Raw genomic sequence first — 23,381 nt, 5'->3', positions numbered from 1 at the left:
GAGCCAGCGCGCCCGGCCTAAGCTTTATTTTCAAAAATACTTTGTTAAAAGCTTAAGCTTTTTGTTTCTTTATTTGTCCAGTACTTTGATTAAATAATTCCTACTGATTTGAACAAAATGCAACCAAAATCTAGGTAACTAGTTTATAAGAAATTTCAGCATCATTGTAGGATACTTAGGTTGATTTACAAGTTAGTTCTGAAAAGGCTCTAGTATTTCTAAAATCTATGTGATAGGCAGCCCAAAAGGAAAGCTTATGCTGCCATAGGGAAGTGCTTGTGCTCAATAGCAATCTTGTCACAAAAATTTTATATATTACTCTTACTGTATAAATACAGATTTTTAGCCAAGTGTCAATTTGACAGCAGATTCTATTTAGATTATTAGAATGTCACAGTTTGGGCATGGTTATAAATTGTGTACGCGCCACTAATTGCGTGTACATTCCTCTCAAAGACTCTAATAAGAACATTGTTTCTTACCTTAGCACTCTGCTCCACCAAAATGTGTTATCACTGTAAAAAATAATCTTATCTTCAGTGGTGAACTATTTGTTTGTTTATTTATTTATTTATTTATTTATTTATTTATTTATTTAATCTATTTTTATGTGTTTTGAGACAGAGTCTTGCTGTGCCTCCCAGACTGGAGTGCAGGCTCACGGCAACCTCTCTCACTCCCAGGTTCAAGCAATTCTCTTACTCAGCCTCCCAAGTAGCTGGGATTAGAGGCGCATGCCACCATGCCCAGATAATTTTTGTAGAGACGGGGTTTAACCATGTTGTCAAGCTGGTCCCAAATTCTGGACCCCAGGTGATCCACCCACCTCAGCCTCTTCAAAGTGCTGGGATTACAGATGTGAGCCACTGCTGAACTTTTTAAAAACTGAATTTACAATAACACTCATGATAACATCAGATGTTTCACCTTTAAGAATGAATTTCCAGCCGGGCACAGTGGCTTGCAACTATAATCCCAGCACTTTGGGAGGCTGAAGCCGGAGGACCACTTGAAGCCAGGAGATGGAGACCAGTCTGGGCAACAAAGTGAGAGACCTTGTCTCTACAACAGTGTTTTAAAAATTAGCCAGGCATGACACCTCATGCCTGTAGGCCCAGCTGCCCAGGATGCCGAGGCTAGAGGATTGCTTGAGCCCAGGAGTTTGAGGCTGCAGCCAGCTATGATTGCCCTACTGTACTCCAGCCTGGGTGAAAGAGCATGACCCTGACTCTTAAAAAAAATAAAATAAAGAAATAGTCACCAATAGTTTTACTTTGACTCCATGAATTTGATAAAGAATTCAGCCTGTTCCTAGATTTAATTTAACTGGTTTTTCCATTTGAAGCATCTAGTATCACTGATACAAAGCTAACAGCATTCAACGTTTTGCAAAGTAGTTCTTTTGTTAACAGTCTAACAACTATTGCTTTACTTTTTATATGTGCATAAGATAACCTAGAATGAAAATGAGTGAAATTAAGTTAGATGATTAGTGATTTGATCTAAATGAAAAAATTGTGCTTCTCAGTGTAATATGTAAATACATGTTATCTGTAGCTATACCTGTTGTCTCCATGTACAGTAATTTAAAAAGTAGATTCTGATGCACAATCAGTAGATTTGTGTCTTTTTTTTTTTTTTTTTTTTTTTTCTGAAACAGGGTCTCACTCTGTCTCCCAGGCTACAGTGCAGTAGCATGATTTTGGCTCACTGCAGCCTTGACTTCCCAGGCCAAACTAATCCTCCCACCTGCGCCTCCTGAGTAGCTGGGACTACAGGCGTGTGCCATCACACCTGGCTATTATTTTTCTATTTTTTTTGTAGAGACAGGGGTCTCACTATGTTACCCAGGCTTTGGTCTTGAACTCCTGGGCTCAAGCGATTCTTCCACTTTGTCTACCCAAAGTGCTGGGATTACAGGTGTGAGCCACCGTGCCTGGCTGATTGGTGTCTTTTGATTTACATTTAGTCAGTGAGATTGCAGTAGTCTCCATGTTACATGTTTATTATTAACTGGTTTTGAGAAATGAAAAAATTTCAGTTTTTCACTCAAGATAACACTTTTTTTTAAAAGCTTACTGGTGCCAGAAGGGTTCGTTGCAAAATAAAAAGCATTGCCAAACAATAAATAGTTGCAGATTTGTACTATATACTAAATGGCAAAACCACTGTAGTAGAAGCAAACTGCACGTGTATACCTTGGAGATACTGTGGTAAAAAGCGAATATTGCAATAAAATGAGTCGTGTGGATTTTTTGGTTTCCCAGTGCATATAAAAGTTATGTTTACACTATTATCTTCTAAGTGTATCATAGCATTATGTCTTAAAATACAATATACATGCCTTAATTTAAAAATATTGCTCAAAATGCTAATGATTGTCAGCAAGTCATAATATTTTTACTGATCAAGAATCTTGCCTCAGTGTTGATGGCTGCTGAATGATGAGAGGGTTGGTTGCTGAAGTTTAGGGGTAGCTGTGGCAATTTGTTAAAATAAGAGCACAATAAAGTATGCTGCATTAATCGACACTCTCAGGAAAGATTTATCTGTAGTATGCATTGCTGTTTGATGCCTTTTTATGCACAGTAGTCATTTTTTTCAAAATTGAAGTCTGTCCCCTCAAGTCCTGTTGCTGCTTTATCAATTAAGTTTATGTAATATTCTAAATCCTCTGTTGTCATTTCAACACTGTTCATGGCATCCTTGCCAGGAGTAAATTCCATTTCAAGAAATCACTTTCTTTGCTCATCCATAAGAGAGAACTCATCCATCCAGCTTTTATAATGAGATTAGAGCAAGTCAGTCACATCTTCAGGTTTCATTTCTGAACTAGAGTTCTCTTACTGTTTCCACCACATCTGCAGTTACTTACTCCACTGAATTCTCAAGCTTTTCAGTCATCCATGAGAGTTAGAATCAACTTCTTCCAAACTCCTGTTAATGTTAATATTTTGACTTGCTCCCGTGAATCACAAAAGCTGTTAATCGCATCTAGAATGGTGAATCCTTTCCAGGAGTTACTCAATTTACTTTGTCCAGATCCATCAGAGGAATCACTGTCTATGGCAGCTATAGTCTTTCCAAATTTTTTTTTTTTTTTCTGAGACGGAGTCTCGCTCTGACACCCAGGCTGGAGTGCAGTGGCGGGATCTTGGCTCACCGCAAGCTCCACGTTCAGGCCATTCTCCTGCCTCAGCCTCTGAGTAGCTGGAACTACAGGAGGCCACCACCATGCCCGGCTAATTTTTTTTTTTTGTATTTTTAGTGGAGATGGGGTTTCACTGTGTTAGCCATGATGGTCTTAATCTCCTGACCTCGTGATCCACCCATCTCGGCCTCCCAAAGTGCTGGGATTACAGGCGTGAGCCACCGCCCCCGGCCTCAAATTGTATTTTTATTTTATTTTATTTTTTGTTTTTGTACAAGATTTTATTAAAGGTCTTTACAGAGCAACATCCAGATTCCAGAATACAGCTGCCAAGGAGACCCTGTTATGCTGTGGGGACTGACTGGGGCACGGCAGGTGGCTCTGGCTTCCCACCCTTCTATTCTGAGATGGGAGTGGTGGGCAGTATCTCATCTTTGGGTTCCAGGATGCTCCCTTGGTCAGGCAGGGGCTTCTTAGGGCCAGTCTTACCAGTTGGGTCCCAGGGCAGCATGATCTTCACCTTGATGCCCAGCACACCCTGTCTGAGCAACACATGGCGCACAGCAGCATCAATGTAGTAGTTAACAGGGTCTCCCCTGTGGATCATCAGGCCATGCACAAACTTCATGGATTTAGCCCTCTGTCCTCGGAGTTTCCCAGACACCACGACCTCGCAGCCTTTGGCCCCACTCTCCATGATGAACTGCAGCACACCATAGCACGCCCTCCTCACAGCAAGCCCTCCTAGGAGTTTGTAATGCAGAGACTCTGCCTGGGCAATGGCACACAGACCTCTAGTGGCCACCTTTTCAGCATAAAGCTCTACACTGCCCTCTGGAAAGCCAAACCTTTTCTGAACTACAGCAGTCAGTTCCGGAATCCGTGGACCCTTCTCTCCAAGAACATTCTGTGTTCTGGTGGCTAAGATAATGATTTCTGTCCTGGTTGGTGTAACTCACACCTCAACTCCAGAGTAGCATTCTTCAGCCAGCTCCCAAGTAAGAAACTCATTCAGTTCAGCTTTGAAGATGCCATCAGTGACAAACTTCCTCTTCTTGGAAATTTGCACAGCCATCTTGCCGCTGCGCTCTGCCGAAAGGAAAGCCAAAATGTATTTTTAAAATGAGACTTGAAAGTCAAAATTACTTCTTGATCCATGGGGCTACATAATGGATGTTGTGTTAGTAGGCATGAAAACATTATTAATCTCCTTGTATAGCTCCATCAGAGCTCTTGGGTGACCAGGTGCATTTTCAGTGAGCAGTAATATTTTGAAAGGAATCCTTTTTTCTTTTTTTTTTCCGAGAAGGAGTCTCGCTCTGTCCCCTAGGCTGGAGTGCAGTGGCGCGATCTCGGCTCACTGTAAGCTCTGCCTCCTGGGTTCACACCATTCTCCTGCCTCAGCCTCCCGAGTAACTGGGACTACAGGCGCCTGCCACCACACCTGGCTAATTTTTTGTATTTTTAGTAGAGACGGGATTTCACCGTGTTAGCCAGGATGGTCTCGATATCCTGACCTCGTGATCTGCCCACTGTGGCCTCCCAAAGTGGTGGGATTACAGGCGTGAGCCACCACACCCAGCCTAGGAATCTTTTTTTCTGAGCAGTAGTCTGAATAGTGGGGTTACAATATTCAGTAGCTGGAACTACAGGCATGCACCACTGAGCCTGGCTGTCTGTTGTTTGTTTAAGACTTAATATATTAAGATTAGTTCATGGCAAAATTAAGAGGAAAGCACAGAGATTTTCCATACACCTTCTGCCCCAACATATGCATAGCCTCTCCCATTATTAGCATCCCCCACTGGAGTAGTACATTTGTTACAATAGATGAACAAACTGTAGGGGTGACGGAAACTTTTACTGCACCCTCTGAAGTTTCTGTAGTTGAATCTGTGATAAACTGAAAGCAGACAGATTAATAGGAGAAAGGCATACAGATTTATTATGTGCGTATACAGAAGAGTCTCACAAAATAAAAGACTCAGGCCAGATGATTGGAATTTTTATAGTATCTGTAGCTGCAGAAAGGAAGAGGGGCTTGGGACTTCTAGGGAGTGGAGGTGAGGACAGAGAGCTTTGGGAGGATGAGAGGAAGAAATCTAGTGAACAAAGGTTGTCTTGTTTTGTAGATTAAAATACCTTGGGGAGCAGCCCTCCAAAGAATGGGTAAAGCTGCTCTGGGTGAGGTTGTTAACCTTTAGTCTCTTTTTCCTGTGGTACGGTCTTTCCACATCCATCTTTAAGCAGATTAGGGGTCCTCAGAGAAAACCAGCTTGCATCCGCTGGTTCCCTCCTGTTCCCCAGTCAGGATACCAAAGAGCCTTACTTTGGGGTATCATTTTCTGAGCCCTCACACTACATTGACACATTAAGATCACCCAGAGTTCATCGTTTACATGTAGGGTTTACTCTTGTTTTCTTACTTTCTATGAGTTTAGACAAATGTGTAATGACATGTATCCATCTTTATGGTAGTATATAGTATATTTTCACTGCCCTAAAAATTCTGCCCTGCTGGTTCATCCCCCACACCAATCTCTGATAACCCACAACTGTAACCCCCAATGGGTTCTACTTGCCTTCTGCCAGAGGAAGCCAATTTATCAAGACAGGGGAATTTTTTATGGAGAAACTGTTTAATACACATAGAGCCAATTAAATGGGAGACTGGAGTTTTACTATTACATCAGCCTCACTGAAAATTTGGAAGCTAGGATTTTTAAAAGATAGTTTTCAGGCATGGACTAGGGAATGGGGAATCCTGATTGGTTAAGTTAGGGATGAAATCATAGGGAGTTGAATCTGTCCTCTTGCATGGAGTCAGTTCCTGGGTGGGAGGTCACAAGACCAGATGTCCCAGTTTATGGGTCTGGCCAGTGGATCTGTTAGAATGCAGGGTCTGAAAAATATGTCAAACATCAGTCTTACATTTTACAGTAGTAATGTTATCCATTGGAGCAATTGAGGAGGTTAGGAAGTTTATGGCCCCTGCGTGACTTCTGAGCCATTATTTTATTTGTTTGTTTGTTTATTTATTTATTTATTTTGAGATGAAGTCTTGCTCTGTCACCCAGGCTGCGATGCAATGGCACAGTATCAGGTCACTGCAACCCCTGTCTCCCAGGTTCACGCAATCCTCGTGCCTCAGCCTCCTGAGTAGCTGGGACTACAGATGTGTGCCACAATGCCCAGCAAATTTTTGTAGGCATTTTGGTTTAGTAGAGACAGGGTTTTGCCATGTTGGGCAGTCTTGAACTCCTGACCTCAAGCGATCTGCCCACAATGGCCTCCCAGAGTGCTGGGATTACAGGCATGAACCACTGCTTCTGGCCCTGAGCCATTATTGCTAATTTTGTGGCAAATTTGTTACTTTTACAAAGGTGATCTAGTCTCCAAGCAAGGAGGGTGTTTGTTTTGGGGAGAGACTGTTATTGTCTTTGTTTCAAAGTTAAAGTGTAAATTCCTCCAAAAGTTAGCTAGACCTACTACACCCAGGAACGAACAAGGGCAGTTTGGGTGTTAAAGGCAAGATGGAGTTGGTTAGGTCATGTCTCTTTCACTGTCATAATTTTCTTTCTTATAATTTTTGCAAAGGTGGTTTCTCCACTGATCTGTGTTCTCTTGCCCTAGTTTTGCCTTTTCTGACATGTTACATGTTGGAATCATACAGAATGTAGCCTTTTCAAATTGGCTTCTTGGCTGCTTTTATTTGGTAATATGCATTTAAGTTTCCTACAAGTCTTTTCATGGCTTGATCATTTCTTTTTAGCTCTGATTAATATTTCATTGTCTGGATGTACTACAGTTTGTCCATCTACCTACTGGAGGATATCCTGGTTGCTTCCAAGTTTTGTCAATTATGAATGAAGCTTCAGTAAACATCTGTTTGCAGGTTTTTTAGTATACATAATTTTCCAACTTCTTTGGATAAATACCAAGGAATGCAATTGCTGGATCATACGGTAAGAGTATGTTTAGTTTTGTAAGAAATTGTAAAGTGTCTTCCAAAGTGGCTGTACCGTTTTACATTTCCACCAGCAGTGAATGAGAGTTTCTATAGCATATCCTTGCCAGCGTTTTGGTGGTTTCAGTGTTTTGGATGTTGGCTGTTTTAGTTAAGGTGTATAGTGATATCTCATTGTGTTTTAATTCTCATTTTCCTAATTGTCACGTGTGTCTGTGTGAAGAGACCACCAAAAAGGCTTTGTGTGAGCAACATGGCTGTTTATTTCACCTGGGTGCAGGCAGGCTGAGTCTGAAAAGAGAGTCAGCAAAGGGTAGTGGGATTATCATTAGTTCTTACAGGTTTTGGGATAGGCGGTGGAGTTAGGAGCAATGTTTTGTGGGCAGAGGGTGGATCTCACAAAGTACATTCTCAAGGGTGGGGAGAATTACAAAGAACCTTCTTAAGGGTGGGGGAGATTACAAAGTACATTGATCAGTTACGGTGGGGCAGAAACAAATCACAATGGTGGACTGTCATCAGTTAAGTCTATTTTCACTTCTTTTGTGAATCTTCAGTTGCTTCAGGCCATCTGGATATTGCAGGTCACAGGGGATATGATGGTTTAGCTTGGGCTCAGAGGCCTGACATTCCTGTCTTCTTAATAAGAAAAGCAAGTTAGGCGCGGTGTCTCACGCCTGTAATCCCAGCACTTTGGGAGGCTGAGGCAGGCAGATCACAAGGTCAGGAGATCAAGACCATCCTGGCTAACACGATGAAACCCCATCTCTACTAAAAACACAAAAAAATTAGCCAGGCGTGGTGGCGGGTGCCTGTAGTCCCAGCTACTCGGGAGGCTGAGGCAGGAGAATGGCGTGAACCTGGGAGGCGGAGCTTGCAGTGAGCTGAAATCACGCCACTGCACTCCAGCCCGGGTGACACAGCGAGACTCTTGTTAAAAAAAAAAACACGAAAAAGAAAAGCAAAACAAAATAGTGGTGAAGTATTAGAGCAGCAAAAAATTTTGGGGGTGATATGGAGAGATAATGGGCAATGTTTCTCAGGGCTGCTTCGAGTGGGATTAGGGGCAGTGTGGTAACCTACAATGGGAGAGATTCAACTGAAGAAAGATTTCGGGGTAACGGGTGATATTGTGTGGTTGTTAGAAGGAGCATTTGTCATATAGAATTATTGGTGATGGCCTGGATATGATTTTATATGAATTGAGAAACTAAGTGAAAGACACAAGGTCTGAATAAAAGAGGGAGAAAAATAGGGATTAAAGAACTAAGAATTAGGAGTACCCAGGACATCCAATTAGAGAGTGTCCAAGGGTGTTCAACGTTATTTTTTGCTTGGATGGCGAGTTTTTGGGTTCTATCCTTGAGTTTTTTTATGTTGTCATATACCAGGCCAGATTAATTTAGGTAAAAACAGCACTCTTCATTTAAAAATATACAGAGTCCTCCTTTTTCAGCAGTGAGTAAATTGAGGTCTCAGTGGTTCTGGAAGACAACTGCAGCTAAAGAGTCAACCTGGACTTGGAGAACAGATAAAGTTTGTGATATGTCTGTAATGCTAGCAGAGAAGTCATTAGGCTGCGGAATGTTGTGACAGAGGTTGAGATGCCTGCTATTCCAGTTCCAAGTGCAATAGTGGAGGCAGAAAGTCCTAGACCCACAAGTAAAGGGATTGGTGGGATGACTCTTTTATTTGTCATGTTGGTGTCATGAGGGGGACAGGCAGTTGTTCATTCCCATCTGCAAACTGGATTTGGGGGGTAAGGAAGACTAGAGTACATGTGCCCATCCAGTTGGCAGGTAGGCACATGTAAGTGGAAGAGACACATAAAAAGAAGAGACCTTGTATCAGGCAGAACTGGAAATGTAAAGTGAAAAGGTGAGAGGGTGTACTGAAAGAGGAATCCTGCACCCAAAATCCTAGAGATCCAGCAAGGGCAGCAGCCATTAGAGGTTGTGATGGAGATTGATGGTGCAAGTGCATAGTGGGAGGGATTCGTCTTTCATGGTGTATGAGAAAGCGTGTAGTGTCTACAAGTAACCTTGCACTGCTATTCATGGGGCTGGGTATAAGCAAGCAAGAAGAGGGGCTAGGAGGAGATTCAGATGAGCAGGAGGAGGGTAGCCAAGGATGGAGTGAGATGCAGGGTAGGTGTCTTCCTAAACAATACTGACTGTCAGTGTTTTTTAGTTTGTCAGTAATGATAGAGGGCTTATCAGTAACACGAAGTTGGAATGTTCTCATCTGTTTGGTCATGTGTGTGGCTGGGTTCTGGAGATAAAGAGTAAAGGAACATTTGGACAGTGGAAGGTTGCCTAAAGGTTTACCATGTGTGAGATTCCAGTAGGCTGTTGTCGGGGGATGCGTAAAGGAGCGGCAACAGGGATAGCTGTTTGTGTGGTTAGGGGTCCAAATATGGGGGGTGGGGTGGAATTGACATAAGGAGAAAGGTGCCATAAATAGATGCGGAGAAGTGTGGCAGCTTGTTGGTGTGAAATGTCTGGGGAGTTCTCACCAAATTTGTCTAGAGAGTAACAGAGGTTCCTCAGGTGGGTAAAGACGAGGGCTATTAAAGGAGGTTCTGAGGTGCAGGGAGATGGGAGAGGTAGCCCAGTTGGCCTGTAGAGCGGGGATGGCTGTGTAAGAGCAGGAAGAAAGGGAAACACATAGCCAACAGTTCTTTGCTAGAGAAGGATTGGAGGCAGTGAGAAGAGAGTGGGTGAGATTGACAGTATGCTGGAGGTAACTAGGGAGCGGTAGAGAGTGGCATAAGAATGGGAATGAGATTAAGAGTGAGTGTAAAAGTAAACAATAGAACTTCATCAGGGTGGAAGTATCGGAGGGTGCCCTGTCAGCAAAGATCATCTGTCCACTCCAAGAGGGAGTCAAGAGTGGCAGTTAGGGGATAGCCAGGAGACATCAGCTGTGATGACTTGGAGAAACAATGTAAACCGGCAATGTAAACAAGAGCAGGTCATTTATGAGTAGTTGAGAATGGTGAATAGGAGTATGACTAGACAGAATATGGTAGGGATGACAAGTTTTTGGGGCGCAGTCCAAGTAGTGGGGGTGACTGCATAAAGCCCTGTTGCAACGAGTAGGGCAAGGATGGATAGACCTAATAGAATGAAAAGATATATTAGGCTCGTAAGGGTTATTATTGTTCTTCAGAAATGCGAGTGAGTTTAAGGGAAGTAGGGGAGAGTACTTGAGACTTCCAGGAGGAAGAGGAAATATCAGGCTGGCTGTTTGATGGACACAGCTTTTTTCTGGAACAGCGAAGTCAGTGGGGAGGGTCTTGTAGGCGGATGGCGGTTGGGGTACTATAGATGATTAAGTAGGGTCCATTCCATCTAGGTTGTAGAGTTTAAGGGGTCAGATTCTTTTTTTTTTTTTTTTTTGAGACGGAGTCTCGCTCTGTTGCCCAGGCTGGAGTGCAGTGGCACAATCTCGGCTCACTGCAAGCTCTGCCTCCTGGTTTCATGCCATTCTCCTGCCTCAGTCTCCCGAGTAGCTGGGACTAGAGGCGCCCGCCACCACGCCCGGCTAATTTTTTTTTATTTTTAGTAGAGACGGGGTTTCACTGTGTCAGCCAGGATGATCTCGATCTCCTGACCATGTGATCTGCCCGCCTCAGCCTCCCAAAGTGCTGGGATTATAGGCGTGAGCCACTGCTCCCGGCCGAGGGGTCAGATTCTTAACAAGAACTGATCGTCTAGCCAGGGTGTCTTCATATGGCTGGGCATCTGGAGTGGGCAAGAGAAGATTAGCAGCCTGGCAAATTTCCTGTCTAGCTTGCTGGAGGACTGGAAGATAGTCACCTAGAGGGCTGGTGTCTGGGATGAGGCTGGGGCTAAGTAAGAAAGTGCATCCATATAAAAGTTCAAATGGACTGTAACCTGTAGCATCTTGAGGACAGGCTCTAATTCTGAGAAGGGTAAGAGGTAAAAATACTGTCCAGTTCTTTTTAAGTTGGAGGCTGAGCTTGGTGAGGTGTGTCTTTAAAAGACCATTAGTCCGTTCTACCTTCCCTGAAGATTCAGGATGGTAAGCGGAATGAAGGTTTCACTGAATGCCAAGAGCCTAAGAAGCTGCTTGGGTGATTTGACTAATAAAGGCCGGTCCGTTATCGGACTATATAGAGGTGGGAAGGCCAAACCAAGGAATTATATCTGACAAAAGAGAAGAAATGACCACAGTGGCCTTCTCAGACCCTGTGGGAAAGGCCTCTACCCATCCAATGAAAGTGTCTACCCAGGCCAAGAGGTATTTTAGTTTCCTGACTCAGGGCATCTGAGTAAAGTCAATTTGCCAGTCCTGGGCAGGGGCAAATTCCTGAGCTTGATGTGTAGGGAAGGGAGGGGGCCTGAACAATCCCTGAGGAGTAGTAGAATAGCAAATGGAACACTGAGAAGTGATTTCCTTGAGGATAGATTTCCACAATGGAAAGGAAATGAGAGGTTATGAAATGAGGATAGAATAGAATGGGCCTGTGAGGCTGAAAGGAGATATTTTCCTTGTCCAAGAACCATTTGCCTTGTGTGGGAAGAGATTGATAGGTGGAAGTTTCAGTGGGAGAGTAGCTGGGAGTGACCAATGATAAGGAGAAAAACTGGCCATGAGGGACAGAAGTTGGAATGCTAGCATGCAGCATAAGCGTTGCCCTGAGCGATGGGATCTGATGCCTTTTGGTGACCCTTGCAGTGTATGATCCAGCTTCCTTTGGAAGTAAAACAGCCTTGAGAAGAGTTTTTATTAAAGAGGCATTAATGATGGAGGACCTTGCGTAGTGAGGAAAGCTCTTTCAGCCCGTATAACAGCATGGTGGTACAGGATATGGAAGGCATATTTAGAGTCAGCATAAATATTGACGTGTAATTTCTTTGCAAGAGTGAGGGCTTAAGGCAATGAGTTTGGCTTGCTGAAAGGTAGTGGGGGGGGCGGGGCAGAGCGGTAGCCTCAATGATAAATGCGGAAGATACTATAGCACAGCCTGCCTTTGCTGGTGTATGGCGATTAGGCCTGGTGGAACTGCCATCAATAAACCAGGTGTGATCAGGGTGAGGAACAGGAAAGAAGGAAGTATGGGGAAATGGAGTGAATGCAGGTGTGTCAGAGAGATACAGTCATGGGGGTCAGGTGTGGTATCAGGAATAATGTGGGAGGACGGATTGAAGTCTGGGCCAGGAACAATGGTAACTGTGGGAGACTCAATAAAGAGTGAGTACAGCTGAAGGAGCTGGGGAGCAGAAAGCATTTGTGTCAGGTGTGAGGAAGAAAATAGATTTTGGAAGTTTTGAAAACTGTAGAGAGTGAGTTGAGCATAGTTTGTGATTTTGAAGGCCTCTAAAAGTATCAGGGCGGCGGCAGCCGCCACATGGAGACATGATGGCCAACCTAAAATAGTAAGGTCAAGTTGTTTGGACAAAAAGGCTACAGGGCACGGTCCCGGTCTTTGTGTAAGAATTGCTACTGCATGACCCTGCACTTAGGCTGTGTGTAATGAAAAGGGTTGGGATGACTTAGGGAGAGCTAGTGTGGGAGCAGTCGCTAAAGCTGTCTTCAAGGAACAGAAAGAGGAGTGGGGAAAGGATTTAGGATCTATAGGGTCAGCTAGATTTCCTTTTGTGAGTTTATATAATGGTTTTGTTAGGATGGCAAAACCAAGTATCCGAAGGCAAAAGTGTCCAACCATGCCTAGGAAGGAAAGGAGTTGTTTTGTAGAAGGGGTTGGGGTTTGAGAGATCAGTCGGACACGATTGGCAGGGAGAGCACGTGTGTTTTTATGAAGAATTATGCTGAGGTAGGTAACGGATGGAGAAGAAATTTGAGCTTTGGAGGGGGATAACCAATATCCATTGGAGAATAAATGTTGAAGCAGCAGGAGGGTGTCTTGTTGAGAAGATTCAAAGGAGGGGCTACAAAGTAGAAGGTCATCAATATATTGAATAAGGTGACAAGCAGAGGGGTGGAAAGAAAGTAAATCATGAGAAAGAGCTTGGCTGAAGTAATGAGGGCTGTCCCTGAAACCTTGCAGCAGTACAGCCCAGGTAAGCTACTGGGACTCATGGGTGTCAGGGTCAGTCCAGGTAAAAGCAAAGAGAGACTGGGATGAGGGGTGTAGGGGAATAGTGAAAAAAAGCATCTTTAAGATCAAGAATAGAATAGTGAGTTGTGGAGGAAGGTATTGAGGACAAAAGAGTGTACGGGTTGGGCACCACAGGGGGGATAGGCAAAACAATTTGGTTGATAAGACACAGATCCTGAACTAACCTGTAAGACTTGTCCAGTTTTTGAACAGGTAAAATGGGAGAATTGCAACAAGAATTTATAGGTTTTAGAAGCCCATGCTGTAGCAGGTGAGTGATAACAGGCTTTAATCCCCTTAAAGCCTGTTGTGGGATGGGATACTGGTGTTGAGCAGGGTAAGGGTGATTAGGTTTTAATGGGATAGTAATGGGCATGTGATTGGTTGCCAGGGAGGGAGTGGAGGTGTCCCATACTTGTGGGTTAAGGTGGGGGGATACGAGAGGAAGATGCAAAGGAGGCTTTGGGTTGGGAAGAAGGGTGGCAATGAGATGTGGCTGTAGTCCAGGAATAATCAGGGAAGCAGATAATTTGGTTAAAATGTCTCAGCCTAATAAGGGAACTGGGCAGGAGGGGATAACTAAAAAAGAGTGCATAAAAGAATATTGTCCTCGTTGGCACCTGAGTGGGGTAGTTTTAACGGGTTTTGAAGCTTGGCTATCAATACCCACAACAGTTATGGGGGCAAGGGAAACAGGCCCTTGAAAAGAAGGTCATGTGGAGTGGGTAGCCCCCATATCGATTGAACAGGGGACGGACTTACCTTCTACCGTAAGAGTGACCCGAATCTCGGTGTCCGTGATGGTCCAGGGGGCTTCCAAGGCAATCGGGCAGCATCAGTCTTCAGCTGCTAAGCCGAGGAGATCTGGGAAGGAGTTGGCCAAGGAATGTTGGGTTGGGGATCCAGGGGCTTTAGGAGCAGTGGCAATGTGAGTTGGATAGTCTGACCTCCAGTAGGGGCCCGCACAGATGAGGCACGGCTTAGGAGGAATCCCGGGCTGCAGGCATTCTGAGGCCCAGTGGCCAGGCTTTTGGCATTTGAAGCAAGGTCCATGACGATATTTTGAAGGAGCCCCTGGGAGCTGTGGCTTGGATGTTCTGAAGTTCTTGTATGCTGGAGACATGGTTGTGGGTTGTCTTACAGTGGAGGGGAGACATCGTTGTGGGTTGTCTTACAGCAGAGGCAAGTAGCTGTAACTCAGAAATGCAATGGTGTCTGCCTACCTCCTCTATATTATTGTACACCTTGAAGGCGAGGTTGACTAATTCCTGTTTTGGGGTTTGAGGGCCGGATTCCAATTTTTGAAGCTTTTTTTATAATATCAGGAGCTGACTGGCTGATAAAATGCATATTACGAATAAGGCGGCCTTCTGGCCCCTCTGGGTCTAGGGTGGTAAAGTGTCTTAAGGGTTGCTGCTAAGCGGGCCATGAACTGGGCTGGGTTTTCATCTTTACCTTAGGTAGTTTAAGCTTTGTAAGCTGCCTTTTTAAGCCCTTCAACTAGGCAGGAAACCATGTAATCTCGCCTAGCTATACCTGTGGAATCTGCCTGATAGTTCCATTGGGGATCTTCTCGGGGAACTGCTCTAATGCTTTCCTGGAGGTCTAGCTTATGAAGCCGGCGGTTACCAGTGTGAGATTGGGCTAGAGGAAACTCTTTCCCGTTCATCTGGGAAGAGGATAGAAGTTAGCATGACCTTTAAGTCACTCCAGGTAAAATTGTAGGACAGAGTTAGATATTGGAATTCCTGTATATATTTAGTGGGGTCTGATGAGAAACAGCCCAACGCTGGCTGATTTGGGAAAGGTCTGTTAGAGAAAAAGGCATGTGTACCCTGACTGTGCCTTCAGCTGCAGCCACCTCTCTGTAAGAGGAAATTGTTGGGCAGGTGGGGGAGAGCTAGTCGCAGAACGAAACTGTAAACCAGACCAGGTGTGGGGAGGGGAGGTAATAGAAGGGTTACAGGGTGAGGGAGCAGAGGCTGAAGAGTTGGAGCCTGATACATACAGCCTGGCGGGGAGCAACCTGAGGAGGAGCAGTCTGGGGAGGAGGTGAGAGGTCAGATGGGTCAGTAGAAAAGGAAAACTCACAAGACTCAGCAACACTTGGGGTTGGGACCGAAGGGACAGGCAGGAGGGAAAGGAGGAGGATGTGGGATGAGTCACCTTGGGAACAGATACTAGGGAGGGAATGAAGTGTGAAAAATGCCTGGACATAAGTCACCTCAGACCATTTGCCCATTTTCAGCAAAAATTATCTAGGTCTGTTAGGATGTGTTATGCCCAGACCGTTTGTTCCCCAAAGAAGACCACCAGAGTCCAGAGTCAAAGCCAAGCGGCAAGGATCTTTTACTGCAAGTTCGAACTTCGTACCTCCCTTCCACAGCATACAAGAGGGCCCCGAACAATGCGAGTGCTTGCTTTTTATAGCCCGAGGTAAATAGGATAGTAAGGTTACAGAGGAACAAAGGAATTCTTTTGGTTACAGCATTACAATTGGTTTACATTTTAAGTTATACATTTAGCAGTTTTCTATTGGTTCCCGCACTTTCAGTAAAACCACAAACGGCCGTGTCCTTATCGGGGACTTTTCCAGGTGGTGTTTGTACTGGGCTCAGGAAATTGAGAGATATATGGTGGGATGTGTTTGTACTGGGCTCAGGAAATTGAGAGATACATGGTGGGATGTGTTTGTACTGGGCCTGTTTGTGTTGAGCCCGGGGCTGAGGAATGTGCTTTGTGTTGAGCCCGGGGCTGAGGAATGTGTCTGATTTCTTTCAGATGGAGAAATCAAAAGTTCCATTTTCTGGCCATTTAGACCCATTGTGGAGTTTGTATTGGGGCCAAGCAGTGTTGCAGAAGAAAATCAGATGCTTAGATTTTAGGTCAGGCGAGAGTTGAGGTTTTAAGTTCTTGAGAACACAGGCTAAGGGAGAAGGAGGAATGGAGGGTGGAAGGTTGCTCATAGTAAAGGAAGCAAGTTTAAAGAAAAGGGTAGAGACACGGAGAAGGGGGTGGGGAGCATCCAAAGCAGGTGTCCCCACAATTGACTTGCCACCAAGGGAATGTGGGTGAATGACCAAGGCAGGCACCCTGTGGTGATCAGGCACTGGTGGAATGTGGGTGAATAATCAGGCAGGCATCCCCGCAGTGATTAAACACCGAGGGAAGACTGTCTTCCAGAGTTCGTGACCGGCGCCGGAGTTTTGGGTCCACAGATAAACTGTGTCTCCTTTGTCTCTACTAGAGAGGAAAAAGAACAGGAATTGGAAGGACAGGGAGATTGACAGGTAGCGAGAGAGGCTGGAGAAGAGAGTGAAAAGACCGCTTACACGATTTGAAATTGGTGCGACGTTCCTTGGGCTGGTGGGTCTGAGAACCTGAGGTCGTAGGTGGATCTCTTCACGGAATGAGGGTGAGGACAGCAGACTTGTCTCCCGAAGGAGTCCCTCTGACCTGGGTGTTCGGCACCAATTGTCACGCAAGTCCATGTGAAGAGACCGCCAAACAGGCTTTGTGTGAGCAACAAGGCTGTTTATTTCACCTGGGTGCTGCCAGACTGAGTCCGAAAAGAGTCAGCAAAGGGTGGTGGGATTATCATTAGTTCTTATAGGTTTTGGGATAGGCAGTGGAGTTAGGAGCAAAGTTTTGCAGGCAGGGCGTGATCTCACAAAGTACATTTTCAAGGGTGGGGAGAATTACAAAGAACCTTCTTAAGGGTGGGGGAGATTACAAAGTACATTGATGAGTTAAGGTGGGGCAGAAAAATCACAATGGTGGATTGTCATCAGTTAAGGCTATTTTCACTTCTTTTGTGAATCTTCAGTTGCTTCAGGCCATCCGGATGTATACATGCAGGTCACAGGGGATATGATGGCTTAGCTTGGGTAAAGAGGCCTGACACTAATGACTACAGTTGATGATGAACATTTTGTGCTGCTTGTTTTTCACCTTTATATTGTCTTTGGTGAAATGTCTGCTCATTTTGCCCATTTTCCAATTAGATTTTTTCTTTTTCCTATTTTGAGAATTTTTGATACATTTTAAATACTAGCCCTTTGTCATTTATGTGGTTTGCAAATATTTTCTCCTAGTCTGTAGCTTTTTTTGTTTTTTTGTTTTTTTGTTTTTTTGTTTTTTGTTTTTATCCTTTTAAGTGTTTTTCGGAGCAGAAGTTTTAAATTTTGATGAAACCCAATTTATCATTTTTTCCTTTTTGGGGTTATTCTTGTGGTGTCAAGTATAAGAACTCTTTACCTACTTCTAGGTCCTGAAGATTTGCTCCTGTTTTGTTTTTATTTTTGATAATTTTATGTTTTACATTTAAGCCCATGATCTATTTTGAATTAACTTTTCCATATGATTCGAAGTTTTAGGTCAAGGTTTACTTACTTATTTAGTTTTGCTTAGGGATATCCAGTTGCTTCAGCATAATTTGTTAAAAGACTATTTCTCCTGCATTTAATTACTTGGGTACCTTAGTAAAAAATCAGTTAGGCATATTTGTCAGCCTAGTGTTTTCTTTCTATTCCATGTCTATTAGCTGTCACACTGTCTTGTTTCCTATGGCAATACATTAATCCTTAACATCAAAGTTACTCTTTTCACTTAATTCATCTATTTCAGAATTGTTTTGGCTATATTAGAACCTTTATTTTCCACTATATATTTTATAATAAGCTTGTCTTTATCTACAAAAAACATATCTGGGATTTTGATTGGAATTGAATTAAACTATAGAGGTCAGTTTGGGGAGCATTAATATATTTTCTGTGCTGAATTGCTTCGGTTTTAAAATTTAAATTTAAATTAAAATGAAATCAAATCAAGAATTGAGTTCCTCGTTCAGTCTCAGTAATCATGTTTCAAGTGCTCAGTAGTCATCTTGGTTTGTGGCTTCTCTATTGGACAGTGTAGCTCTGGACTCCTGTGCCTACTGGTCCTTGTTTCTTGAACACCTTCCTTTGATTTAGCTTGGCCAACTTCTTATCCTTTTAGATTCAGCTTAGATGGCACATTTTCCTGGAAACCTTTTCTGCCTCATGCCTCATTTCTCAGCCGAAGTGCTCCTATTGAACTCTGTTCATTTCTATTTGTGGCAGTTATTATGCACTTGCTGCTCTTCATTATATTGTGTGGTGATTAACTGCCTTATTACTTGTGTGTTTTTCCACTAAATTATAAGCTGCTTTAAATCAGAAATTGTGAGATAATCTTTATATCCCTAGCACTTGATATTTAGTGTATATACAATAAGTAACTGGGGATATATGGACACAGTAGTATCACATCTAGTTATTTATATGGTGACTACTTATTTTCTAGAATTGTAGTCTCTAAACTTTTGGAGCATATATTAATCATGTGTATATATATTTTAAATTCTGAACTGTCTTATCATTAGCTGATATCTGAAGCATGATACATTACCTAGTGGGAAGTATTCATTAATAACAGTAGATATCAATTTGCATTCCAAGTAATCTTCTTGATATTTTTGAAAATTTTAGGTTGTTTTTAGACTTAATTATATTGCCACTTTTTAAAAAAGTATGGTACATTTGTCATAACTAATGAACTAATATTGACACATTATTACTAACTAAAGTCCATTCTTGTTCACATTTAGTCTTTTATTCACATTAACTTAGGTCATTAGCCTAATGACCTTTTTCTGTTCCCGGATTCCACCCAGGAGATCACATTATATTTAGTTGTCATGTCACTTTAGCCCTCTAGGCAGTGACAGTTTCTCAGTCTTTCCCTGTTTTTGATGACCTTGACAGTTTTGAAGGTACACATAGTATTTTGTAGAATGTCCCTCAATTGGGATTTGTCTAATGTCTTACTCATGAAAAAATTGGGGTTATGAGTTGTTGGGAGGAAAACCATAGAGGTAAAGTGCCATTCCCACCATGTCAGGTGTACATTATTGCCATTGTTTTTACCTCATTAATGTGGCTGATGAGCTTGCACTAATAGTTGGAAAAGTATTCTCCACTGTTTTCTTCTTTTGCTTGTGCTTGCATTATTAATATTGTCTTAGAACATTTCTTATGGGCATCTTTTGAAGTTATCTGTGCATTTTAGGGATCAGTTTAATTAAACTAGATAATATAAATTTAAATCCATTTAACTGACATATCAAACTGTAGCACATATAAATACCATACATCAAAAGCAAATACAGGGGTATAGGTGGAGTTTTCTTCAGTGCAGGGGAGTAGGAGAACTTCTGTTCTTCCCTCATATCATTTATTGCATGTATTCTACATGACCTAGACGGTATGTTACACAGTCATAAGGATGTTAAAGATAATCTATAAATATTAATAAAAAGAAATTCCTCTTTTTAAATTTTTTTTATATATACATATATTTTGGAGTGAATTTTTTTAAAATTATACTTTAAGTTCTGGAGTACATGCGCACAACATGCAGGTTTGTTACATAGGTATACATGTGCCATGTTGATTTGTTGCACCCATCAACTCATCATTTACATTAGGTATTTCTCTTAATGCCATCCCTCCCCCAGCCCCCCACCCCCCGACAGGCCCCTCCCTGTGTCCATGTGTTCTCATTATTCACCTCCCACTTTTAAGTGAGAACATTCAGTGTTTGGTTTTCTAACCAGAAATTTTAAATAGGAATTCTATTATTTTTCCCCTTACCCTAGTGGATTGCCTTGCTGTGTGTAATCGTTATCCCTGGGATACTGACAATTGACTCTGGACACTAATTGTCTAGTAGAGAACTAAAAGAATTTCAAAAGTCATCATTTTACTAGCTTCCTAAGTTGATTGTTTTTACATTCTCTAGACTTTTTCAAGTTAGACTTCTGTATGTGGTATCCTTGCTATGACAGTTCCCTTCTATTTCCTGACAAAAAAGATGGGTTGTATATTGGGGTTCTGACCTTGTAGTTAGTCAGAACCCTGGGAATCCTTATAGAAATACAATCATTGCTAGGTTACTTGTCTTAAAATTTTCTTTTGGGGGCTAGGTTAATTGAGAGAGCACTTTTAGCAGGCTAACAGTTTTATTTCCACGAATATAGAATATAAAAGCTTTTACCCATGAACCTTTTTTGTTGTTGTTTAATATTTCCATTTCTTCTGATCCTATAAACATCTTAGTTTCCCCATGTTTTTTGTTTGTTTGTTTGTTTTTTTGAGACAAAGTCTCACTCTGTTGCCCAGGCTGGAGTGCAGTGGCGCAATCTTGGCTCACTGCTATCTCTGTCTCCCGGGTTCAAGCGATTCTCATGCCCCAGCCTCCTGAGTAGCTAGGATTACAGGCACCTGCCACCACGCCTGGCTAATTTTTGTATTTTTAATAGAGATGGGGTTTCACCATGTTGGCCAAGCTAGTCTCAGACTGACCTCAGGTGATCTACCCGCCTCAGCCTCTCAAAGTGCTGGGATTACAGATGTGAGCCACTGCACCCAGCGAGTTTCCCCATGTTTTTGAGTAATTCTTTGAAATGGAAATATGCATGACCAATGTCATTGGAAAAAAATGATTAAAAAATAATATAGACCATGATCACTATAAGAAACCCAGTGTATAGAATGTGGCCTTAAACTGTGATAAAATAGGACTAATAGGAGATTTTTAACTTTAGCAGACTTCTTAGGAATAAACTGTTTCATTCTGTAATTAATTTAAAATACGTCAACTTATAAAAATTTGATTCGTGCAGCTTTAAAATTGTTACAGTGTAAGGCTCAAAGTAAATTATTGAAAAATATATACACATATGTAAACAACCTGCTTTTTTTCTTTTTTCTGTTTACTGTTGTTAGCAATTCAATGATATAAGGAAAGTATACTTGCTGAGATCCTAATTGAACAGAACATAGTATAAAGTTACGCATTTTTCTTTAAATAAGTTCTCTATTATTTTCCAGCAAAATGGCATACACGTCTTTTAGATTGCTTCAAGTCTGTATTATTCAAGTAATTAGTGGCAGCTTCTATAACAAATAATTCCAAAGTCTTAGTGGCTTAATATGATAAAAATGTATGTCTTGTTCTTAAAACATAGTTTGTAGATGTTCCTGTTGAGGCAGCTCTCCTGGGGGGAATCTCCTCTAAGCAGTGATGCTAGAATCCAAACTTCCTTAACATTTTATTCATGTAGCCATGTGTATGACTTTTTAGATTTCCAGAAATATGTGGGTGGTTTTCAAAGCCCTTATTTGCCAGAGCATCTTATTCACCAGCTTTCCTCCCAGATCTTTTGGTTAGTCTGTTGTTTTCCACCAATGACCCTTGCCCCAGGCAGCACTGACTAATGTATTTGCCTTACATATTTTTGTTGAAGTTTCCCAAATAGCCCCCTCAGCCCTGGGAGAGTTCTGAGTCAAGCAGGAGAAAGGCAGTCCCTTTGAGCTGTTCCTCCAGGAAATCACCAAATAAGTCATAACAAACAACCCCATTTTTTTTTTCTTTTTATTAAAGAATAAGGCCTATTCAGTTCCCTCTGGTACTGAGTATGTCTACCAGGAGTATGGGCTGATGTCTTCAAGGCCACTGCCAGGCCCTTTGAGCTGTTCCTCCAGGAAATCATCAAATAAGTCATAACAACCCCATTTTTAAAAATTTTTATTAAGGAATAAGGCCTATTCAGTTCCCTCTGGTACTGAGTATGTCTACCAGGAGTATGGACTGATGTCTTCAATGGCACTGCTCATCTGGGGAACATGGAAGTAGATAAGAGTGAGTTAAAAAGCCACAAAACTATCCTACTGAGATTTAGTTCTTTTCTTGGCTAAACATTTACCTGGTTGCTGTAAGCTTTCCATTAGTTTCTGGAGTTTTGAGAAAGTTAAATCTGACAATTTTTGCCAGTTTATTTGTTGCTTTTTGGAAGGTTAGACCATTGGCGTTCTCTACTCTGTCATATTTGCTGCCGTCTGATTTCTATGATTTTTGTCTGAGGATGGTAGTATCCCGATGACATTAGGAAAGGAAAGATAATGACAAGGATTTGTTAAGAATAGACCAATGGAAAAGTGTCCAAATGGAGATGCGCTGTAGGCAGTTGTAAATATGTGACTGTGGTGAAAGGCAGAGGTGGTCAGACTTGAGATTAGGTTTTGAATTTGGCAATGCTGAAGCTCTGGAACATAGAGTATTTGTGGAAGGAATAACAAATGGTTGCTGAAGTCTGAGCTTTGGAGAACAGTCAGTGTAGGTGCAATAAGACTTCTCTTTTTCTTTCTTTTTTAAGTAGGAAAATTATTTTTGGAAATTAGTATAAACAAACATTAATTTCTGCTTGTTTCAGTTTCTTTGTCATCTCTTTTAAAAAAAAGGACAGATGGTCCCCCACTTAACGATGGTTGGACTTAAGATATTTTTACTTTTACAGGGGTGCAAAAGTGAAACACATTTAGTAGAAACTGTGCTTTGCATTGTGATGTTTTCCTAGGCTAGTGATACACAGTGCGATAGCCTCTTGTGATGCTGGGCAGTGGCTGGGTCCCACTCAGCCACTCAGTCACAGTACTCTACTGTACCACACAGTACTCTACAACACAGTATACTGTGTTGCCAGTGTTATTTTGCCTGTCTGTAGGCTAATGTGAGTGTTCTGAGTATGTTTAAGGTAGCATAGGCTAAGCTATGATCTTGGGTAGGTGAAGTGTATTAAATTATTTTCCACTAATGGTATTTTTACCTTACAACGGATTTGTCAGGACACTACCCCATCATAAGTCAGCGAGCATCTATGTAGTCTATGGGACTTGACTTCACAATTAGCTGCTGTTTGGTTGGGATTACATGAAGAATGATTATAACAGTAAGTTTCTCTGCTAGTTTCTTATTTACTTATTTATTTAATTATACTTTAAGTTCTGGGGTACATGTGCAGAATGTGCAGTTTTGTTACATAGGTATACACGTGCCATGGTGGTTTACTGCACCCATCAGCCCGTCACCTACATTAGGTATTTCTCCTAATGCTATCCCTCCCCTAAACCCCCACCCCGCAACAGGTCCCAGTGTGTGATGTTCCCCTTCCTGTGTCCGTGTGTTCTCCTTGTTCAGTTCCCACTTATGAGTGAGAATATGCGGTGTTTGGTTTTCTGTTCTTGCGATAGTTTGCTGAGAATGACAGTTTCCAGCTTCATCCATGACCCTGCAAAGGACATAAACTTACCCTT

The 23,381-nt window shown here is 42.4% G+C and overlaps 1 protein-coding gene and 1 pseudogene across 2 annotated transcripts in view; one reads left to right on the top strand and one right to left on the bottom strand.

Moving 5' to 3' along the window:
- The window catches only part of SDHAF3 (succinate dehydrogenase complex assembly factor 3), an 88,875-nt gene that overhangs the window by 35,999 nt on the left and 29,495 nt on the right, over positions 1 to 23,381 (top strand). The gene's annotated exons all lie outside the window — the stretch shown is intronic.
- On the bottom strand, positions 3,401 to 4,226 carry LOC112620243 (annotated as a pseudogene). The gene has a single exon (XR_003118494.1). The product of XR_003118494.1 is annotated as a 40S ribosomal protein S3 pseudogene (transcript).

This window comes from Theropithecus gelada, chromosome 3, assembly GCF_003255815.1.
Source record: "Theropithecus gelada isolate Dixy chromosome 3, Tgel_1.0, whole genome shotgun sequence".
NCBI lineage: Eukaryota > Metazoa > Chordata > Mammalia > Primates > Cercopithecidae > Theropithecus > Theropithecus gelada.
The sequence above is the reverse complement of the archived record's forward strand: the minus strand, read 5'-3'. Positions and strand labels throughout refer to the sequence as shown.